Consider the following 8,828-nt stretch of genomic DNA (forward strand, 5'->3'; position numbering starts at 1 on the left):
TCTCCAATTGCTGGTATTGCATTTGTTGTGATAAACAACCCATACTATTTCGAGTAGCATAACTTCATTTTGATTACGCTTATCTCACAATTCTGAAAGTGCGCAGGACACTTCCTCTTGTGGAAATGAAGCTTCTAAAGGTTCTCAGCTCTGCATTCTGCTCTATGTCATTTTGGAGTGTTTCCAAAACAGCAAACTGAGAGTGCGCTTGTGCTTTGCTGTGCCACGTTAATGTCCCAATGTAAACAGTTCTTCCCAGAGCTTCTCTGTCTACTGACACAACAGTGGAAGCATATCTATGGATGTCACACATCAGGGCCTGCTGGAATGATCCCGCAGACCTGCATTGGCGTCCTCTGTGCCGTACGGTGCCGGTGCCATCCAAAATGTAGCATCCGCTTTTGGGAGATAATGGTGAAGGTAATGCTTCCTCTTCTCACGCTGTGGACTTGGACCACTCTTCCTTGTCCTCTCATCCTAGTGGCACGGGTGCACGAAGGCAACCGCAGAGCTGTTGCGCATCCTGTGCCTCAAACCAAACCATAATCCCAGCCCAGGTTATGAATGTAGCAGATCCTAAGGCTTTTCATTCTGATTTCAAACCCAAGGCCCCCTGGATCCCTCAGACCAGATGCACGATAGCTCTGATTCAGCCCCACACGTGCTCTATTGGCAAAATGCCCAATTGGTCCCTGGTCCTGCAGATGCACTGGGTGTAGCCATGAGACATATCGGTAATCTCAACCGCGTGACCAGTGTGGTTGCTTTATCATTGGTACACAGTTCGGCTTGCTCTCTTGATTCGACCCACCACATCCCACAACGCACTCCAGATCCCTGAGACTCAGCGTGTGCCATCATCCGTAACCCAATCCCTCACTGACCGTTGCTTCTGCTACCTCAAATTTGGCAGATCGGATCTTGGTCTCAGAATCAACTGTGGGGATATTTTGCGCTGGTTTCTTTGAGTTCTGTCAGCCAAGCATCTGCTGTGCACTCTTGTAAATCTCAGCACATCACCTTCAATCCCATGTCTCCTGTCAGCTTGAGAGTGTGCGTCCAAGTTAACAGAGTTTCACCCTTGTTGCTCCATCACCAGGGGTCAGACCCTGCACTGGTTTCCATTCCCTGCATTGCCTTCTCCTGCTTCCAGGTGTTCTGAGGCCTCATCCTGTCTTTGGTAGTAACAGACCTCTCTTCGGCTAGTGTCCTGTGCGAGGGCTGGGTGAGTGGATGTTACCATCGCTCTGTACATGGGAGCGAGTGAGTGCAGGTTGCACTTCTTCTCTGCCAACTGGGCATCGATGAATCAACACTATCCAGATACATTTCACAGAAATGTGATATTTGCTTAGCTCTTGGTTTCTATACAGCCGTGGTGGGAGGGATTGTCCGACGACAGTTGTTTTGACATTATGTTGATATCTCATTTGCACCCTTTAAAAATTTTAACAGAATTCATTTACATGTTTTGGGAGTTATACGAAAGTGAAGTTATTTTTTGAAACACACTAAATCGACCTAGAAGCCAGACTTGTCAATTTTGGTAACATTATGTCAGCTCTACGGAAAACCTAGACAGATAGAATGCAAACTAGCAGTCCAAACTGTTAAAGGGGTCATGTCAGCTCTTTACGGTTGAAGCCTCCGAAACCAACAGGAACCATGAAATAACTATTGGAAACAGGAAGTAACCCCCAACCTTGGATACACTTGTGCATGTGGTGCCCTTTACTCCCAATGACACCTACTGGCCAATGTTGGCATTTCAAGTGGTAACACCACTCTCTAGGAAAATACAAGAGGAAACAAACCAAATATATACATTTAGGTTTGAATCTAAAAGCACCTAGAGGCATTATAGCTAGGAGAACCCTGCTGCAGTTATGCTAGTCTATTGAGAACCAGGTGTTCTTCTATCAGTGATGAGAACGCTTAATCATCCGATCATGTTGGGTAAAGCCATTTAACGCAACCAAGTCTGCACCCCCATGATATAGTGCCCCCGGGGGCTTGACTCAAGTGAAAGGCGATCCACAAAAGCTGTGACTTTAATGTCATTGGCGACTTTTACAGTACAGTTCACTTTCTGACTTATACTATTTACCTATACTGTCTTGAAAAACTGAGGCCTAATACAGATTCAAGTTCAGTCAATGATTCCCCTCACTTACCACACTCCCTTCACCCCAGGGAAGACATAAACACAACATTTGCTGAATCTAGCGGAAGGCCATCGTTTCTAGGTGTGAGCTAAGTATTCAATTCCTATCTATTTCAGCCGAGACTATTTGACCTTTAGGGAGTTCACTGTTGTTCACAGAGTGTGAAGCTGGAGGAACTCTGATTCTAGGAGGGGCTTGCTCTTCTCGTAATGGCTTCCTTGCAGCTCAGGTACTGATCCTTCAAAATGGATGCCTGAGTGGAGGGGAGGGAAGGGCAAGTGCTTGCTAGCTAGGGCCAAACCTGGGAAAAGGCTTACCTGGGCTTGGTGAATTTTGGTCAGAATGTCTTGGGAATGCCCCTTGGGACGTGTGGATTCTCACGACCTCTTCCAAGAACAGGAGCCTTTTGATCATCTCTGCCATCTCTTCTCTTTCACACGTCAGGGACCTTGGACCCGTTCTTGGAGAAGAGAATTGAGGAACTTCCTCAAGTCCACGTTGGCACTCCGTATGTTTCTGCCAGGATCAGCGAGGTCCAATATGTCTCATGAAAGTTTTTTGAGCCTGGTATCCTCTACAGCTGTCTCCACGCCAGTATTCTCCATGGTAGCAGAACAACTCTCATCAATGTGTTGGTATCTCCCCTCAATCCGTGCAGCCAGCTTTTCGGCCAGCTTCTCTTCGTGTCTCCAATAAATTCGACTTCACCAGGACTGGGAAAGTCGGAAAGTACCTCGGAGCCTCACCAGTAAGCTGATGACAGGCAGATCTTCCACTGTCTGCCCTTTCAGGTTCTGGAAACTGACCTGTGAACTCAGGTCTTTGGGCAGCAGCAGTATCTCGAACTTACACAGCTTCCCGGACCAAACACATAAGCCAAGCTCCACAGACAGCGGCAGCCCCTCCATCACACTGATCCACCCACAGAACTCTGCCCGGTTACCTAGGATCCAACAGCCACAACAAGCCTCGCGGTGCACACCAACATTCCACCTGGAATCCAACCGGTAACTGCCATCCCCAATGGCTGCTGCATCTTGTCAGTCTTGGGGGAGGGGCTGCATCCGACGAGAGGTTCCTAAGGTAAATGTGATTCTTCCCACTAGAGTCCCATGGGCCTTTCTTCTTCCCTCTTTCCTTTGGTTCAGATCTGTATGCACAGTACCAATGGAGGGAAGTGTGTCCCTTTTCAGTTGATGCTTTCACACGTCTTTAAACTTTGTAAGAGTTCACAGTACACAGAGACCCACGAAAGGAGACTTATTTTCCTGTAATATCCGTACACCCGGAATACATATGCGTCGCCTGATTTCTGCTGAAACACCCGCACTCTCAGGACATGGATCCATTTGTTTCATGGGGGCTGAAATTCCAAGAAATGAAACCAAACCCAATGTGCACTTTACTGTCTGGCTCTTTTGCTCTCAGTACACTTTGGCAGAGCTACTTGCCTTTGTTATAGGCTTCTTACATTTCTTCTCTACATAGCGTAGAATATGGCATTCCTTCATCCTGTTGGAAGACATACAAGTCTACATCACGGATTAGGAATCCATTTGATTCCAAATCAGCATTTGGGTTAGGTCCCGATATGCTCTTATGAATCAATATTTACGAATATGAATGCACGCCTCTGATTTCCGAATACAAGTGTGCTGATTACATGCAAGCCGCGATACTGGGTCGATGCTTGCTGAAGGATCCTTGACATCACCTTGAGTATTTTCTTTTGAATAATCATGGTTCCCTTGGTATATATCAGGCAACCGTACCCGTTTGGTGCTTGTTTGTTGGTTTGATTATTTGTTGGTCTGCTTCTCGCTTGTTTTGCAAACACGTCAGGCCATGCATCTCTCCTTTCGCTTCAAACAGAGAGTCAAATAAGCTGATTCACTTACGAGAGTGCTTCCAATCACCTATGATTTCCTGCTTTACTCTCCCATCTTTAGGGTTTTGATGACCTCCTTGCCTTCTTCTTGTTTCTTCTTTACCACTCATGCTCTTCTTGCATTTCCAATAATGGTTTTCTTCTTTCCATTTCCTCTTGCTGCTTTTCTATTCAGGGGAGTATTGTCAACATTTCTTTTAGAAGAAGTTTTGAACTGCTGAATTCTTTTAAGGTTTGCCGGTCTGTGGAATTGTCTAGCTCTGCCGTTATTAGAAGTGTTGGTCATGTGGCATAGGCTACCCCAGATGGCAGCATTTGGCCATTCAGGATATGGTCTGTGTCCTGGCACTCCTCCCTGTCCTGCAATATTGCTGCCGAGATATCAGCTGAAACCCCTCTGGAGGTTCCCTTGTGACTATGTTGTTTCCTCCAGGTGCATATAAATCACTGGGATATTCGTGAATCATACAGCTGCTGGTAGGCCTATTGGGATTCCACCTCCTTTGGACGCTGTGTACTTCCTGAAATCGAATAGATGATTCTTTCTTGGCTTTCAGCATGTTTCAGTCTGATTTTTCTACAGATAAATTTTCAGATATTTCATGTTTCTTTATCTCTTGCTTTTCCATCTGGGACTCTTATGAATTCTAGTCTTTCATGCCCTGTCTTAACCCAGGATTCAACAGCAATGTTTTAATTGGTTTGCACTTGCTTTCCTATGTCTGCTTCTGACCGAGGGATTTCTGTTCCCCTGTTTTCACAGTCATTCACGCTTCCCTCTGCATTATGTAGTCTGCTAAGGGCTGAATTTTAGCTCTGATATTATCACATCCATTGAGTTTTCTGATATATTTTGGCTCGTGTTTAGACTTTCTCTTCCCCTTTTCTGGTATTCTGCCTTTGGTGATTCTGAGACACTGTTGTTCTTCAGTGTTTTCCTGACCACCATTTTCAACACTTGGTCTGGATAGCGTTTTGCAGACTACTTGTTTGAAAGCTTATCTTTTGGGGCTTCAATATCTTTGGAACTGAAAATGGTACTTCCTGTTTCTTTTACTGTACTTCTTCATCTCTACTGGTCAGGTAATATCAGATATCTAATGTAGACTTCTAGGTCTTTGTTAAGAGAAAATTTTAGACTCTTCTCTCTACGCAATTCCATGGGATTTCTGTGAGGACAATTTCTCCTAGACATTGATGCCATATCCTGTTCCTGTGTGTGTTGTCCTGTATATCTCCAATTGCTGGTATTGCATTTGTTGTGATAAACAACCCATACTATTTCGAGTAGCATAACTTCATTTTGATTACGCTTATCTCACAATTCTGAAAGTGCGCAGGACACTTCCTCTTGTGGAAATGAAGCTTCTAAAGGTTCTCAGCTCTGCATTCTGCTCTATGTCATTTTGGAGTGTTTCCAAAACAGCAAACTGAGAGTGCGCTTGTGCTTTGCTGTGCCACGTTAATGTCCCAATGTAAACAGTTCTTCCCAGAGCTTCTCTGTCTACTGACACAACAGTGGAAGCATATCTATGGATGTCACACATCAGGGCCTGCTGGAATGATCCCGCAGACCTGCATTGGCGTCCTCTGTGCCGTACGGTGCCGGTGCCATCCAAAATGTAGCATCCGCTTTTGGGAGATAATGGTGAAGGTAATGCTTCCTCTTCTCACGCTGTGGACTTGGACCACTCTTCCTTGTCCTCTCATCCTAGTGGCACGGGTGCACGAAGGCAACCGCAGAGCTGTTGCGCATCCTGTGCCTCAAACCAAACCATAATCCCAGCCCAGGTTATGAATGTAGCAGATCCTAAGGCTTTTCATTCTGATTTCAAACCCAAGGCCCCCTGGATCCCTCAGACCAGATGCACGATAGCTCTGATTCAGCCCCACACGTGCTCTATTGGCAAAATGCCCAATTGGTCCCTGGTCCTGCAGATGCACTGGGTGTAGCCATGAGACATATCGGTAATCTCAACCGCGTGACCAGTGTGGTTGCTTTATCATTGGTACACAGTTCGGCTTGCTCTCTTGATTCGACCCACCACATCCCACAACGCACTCCAGATCCCTGAGACTCAGCGTGTGCCATCATCCGTAGCCCAATCCCTCACTGACCGTTGCTTCTGCTACCTCAAATTTGGCAGATCGGATCTTGGTCTCAGAATCAACTGTGGGGATATTTTGCGCTGGTTTCTTTGAGTTCTGTCAGCCAAGCATCTGCTGTGCACTCTTGTAAATCTCAGCACATCACCTTCAATCCCATGTCTCCTGTCAGCTTGAGAGTGTGCGTCCAAGTTAACAGAGTTTCACCCTTGTTGCTCCATCACCAGGGGTCAGACCCTGCACTGGTTTCCATTCCCTGCATTGCCTTCTCCTGCTTCCAGGTGTTCTGAGGCCTCATCCTGTCTTTGGTAGTAACAGACCTCTCTTCGGCTAGTGTCCTGTGCGAGGGCTGGGTGAGTGGATGTTACCATCGCTCTGTACATGGGAGCGAGTGAGTGCAGGTTGCACTTCTTCTCTGCCAACTGGGCATCGATGAATCAACACTATCCAGATACATTTCACAGAAATGTGATATTTGCTTAGCTCTTGGTTTCTATACAGCCGTGGTGGGAGGGATTGTCCGACGACAGTTGTTTTGACATTATGTTGATATCTCATTTGCACCCTTTAAAAATTTTAACAGAATTCATTTACATGTTTTGGGAGTTATACGAAAGTGAAGTTATTTTTTGAAACACACTAAATCGACCTAGAAGCCAGACTTGTCAATTTTGGTAACATTATGTCAGCTCTACGGAAAACCTAGACAGATAGAATGCAAACTAGCAGTCCAAACTGTTAAAGGGGTCATGTCAGCTCTTTACGGTTGAAGCCTCCGAAACCAACAGGAACCATGAAATAACTATTGGAAACAGGAAGTAACCCCCAACCTTGGATACACTTGTGCATGTGGTGCCCTTTACTCCCAATGACACCTACTGGCCAATGTTGGCATTTCAAGTGGTAACACCACTCTCTAGGAAAATACAAGAGGAAACAAACCAAATATATACATTTAGGTTTGAATCTAAAAGCACCTAGAGGCATTATAGCTAGGAGAACCCTGCTGCAGTTATGCTAGTCTATTGAGAACCAGGTGTTCTTCTATCAGTGATGAGAACGCTTAATCATCCGATCATGTTGGGTAAAGCCATTTAACGCAACCAAGTCTGCACCCCCATGATATAGTGCCCCCGGGGGCTTGACTCAAGTGAAAGGCGATCCACAAAAGCTGTGACTTTAATGTCATTGGCGACTTTTACAGTACAGTTCACTTTCTGACTTATACTATTTACCTATTCTGTCTTGAAAAACTGAGGCCTAATACAGATTCAAGTTCAGTCAATGATTCCCCTCACTTACCACACTCCCTTCACCCCAGGGAAGACATAAACACAACATTTGCTGAATCTAGCGGAAGGCCATCGTTTCTAGGTGTGAGCTAAGTATTCAATTCCTATCTATTTCAGCCGAGACTATTTGACCTTTAGGGAGTTCACTGTTGTTCACAGAGTGTGAAGCTGGAGGAACTCTGATTCTAGGAGGGGCTTGCTCTTCTCGTAATGGCTTCCTTGCAGCTCAGGTACTGATCCTTCAAAATGGATGCCTGAGTGGAGGGGAGGGAAGGGCAAGTGCTTGCTAGCTAGGGCCAAACCTGGGAAAAGGCTTACCTGGGCTTGGTGAATTTTGGTCTGAATGGCTTGGGAATGCCCCTTGGGACGTGTGGATTCTCACGACCTCTTCCAAGAACAGGAGCCTTTTGAGCATCTCTGCCATCTCTTCTCTTTCACACGTCAGGGACCTTGGACCCGTTCTTGGAGAAGAGAATTGAGGAACTTCCTCAAGTCCACGTTGGCACTCCGTATGTTTCTGCCAGGATCAGCGAGGTCCAATATGTCTCATGAAAGTTTTTTGAGCCTGGTATCCTCTACAGCTGTCTCCACGCCAGTATTCTCCATGGTAGCAGAACAACTCTCATCAATGTGTTGGTATCTCCCCTCAATCCGTGCAGCCAGCTTTTCGGCCAGCTTCTCTTCGTGTCTCCAATAAATTCGACTTCACCAGGACTGGGAAAGTCGGAAAGTACCTCGGAGCCTCACCAGTAAGCTGATGACAGGCAGATCTTCCACTGTCTGCCCTTTCAGGTTCTGGAAACTGACCTGTGAACTCAGGTCTTTGGGCAGCAGCAGTATCTCGAACTTACACAGCTTCCCGGACCAAACACATAAGCCAAGCTCCACAGACAGCGGCAGCCCCTCCATCACACTGATCCACCCACAGAACTCTGCCCGGTTACCTAGGATCCAACAGCCACAACAAGCCTCGCGGTGCACACCAACATTCCACCTGGAATCCAACCGGTAACTGCCATCCCCAATGGCTGCTGCATCTTGTCAGTCTTGGGGGAGGGGCTGCATCCGACGAGAGGTTCCTAAGGTAAATGTGATTCTTCCCACTAGAGTCCCATGGGCCTTTCTTCTTCCCTCTTTCCTTTGGTTCAGATCTGTATGCACAGTACCAATGGAGGGAAGTGTGTCCCTTTTCAGTTGATGCTTTCACACGTCTTTAAACTTTGTAAGAGTTCACAGTACACAGAGACCCACGAAAGGAGACTTATTTTCCTGTAATATCCGTACACCCGGAAGACATATGCGTCGCCTGATTTCTGCTGAAACACCCGCACTCTCAGGACATGGATCCATTTGTTTCATGGGGGCTGAAATTTCAAG

Source organism: Vicugna pacos, unplaced genomic scaffold, assembly GCF_048564905.1.
Source record: "Vicugna pacos unplaced genomic scaffold, VicPac4 scaffold_20, whole genome shotgun sequence".
Lineage (NCBI taxonomy): Eukaryota > Metazoa > Chordata > Mammalia > Artiodactyla > Camelidae > Vicugna > Vicugna pacos.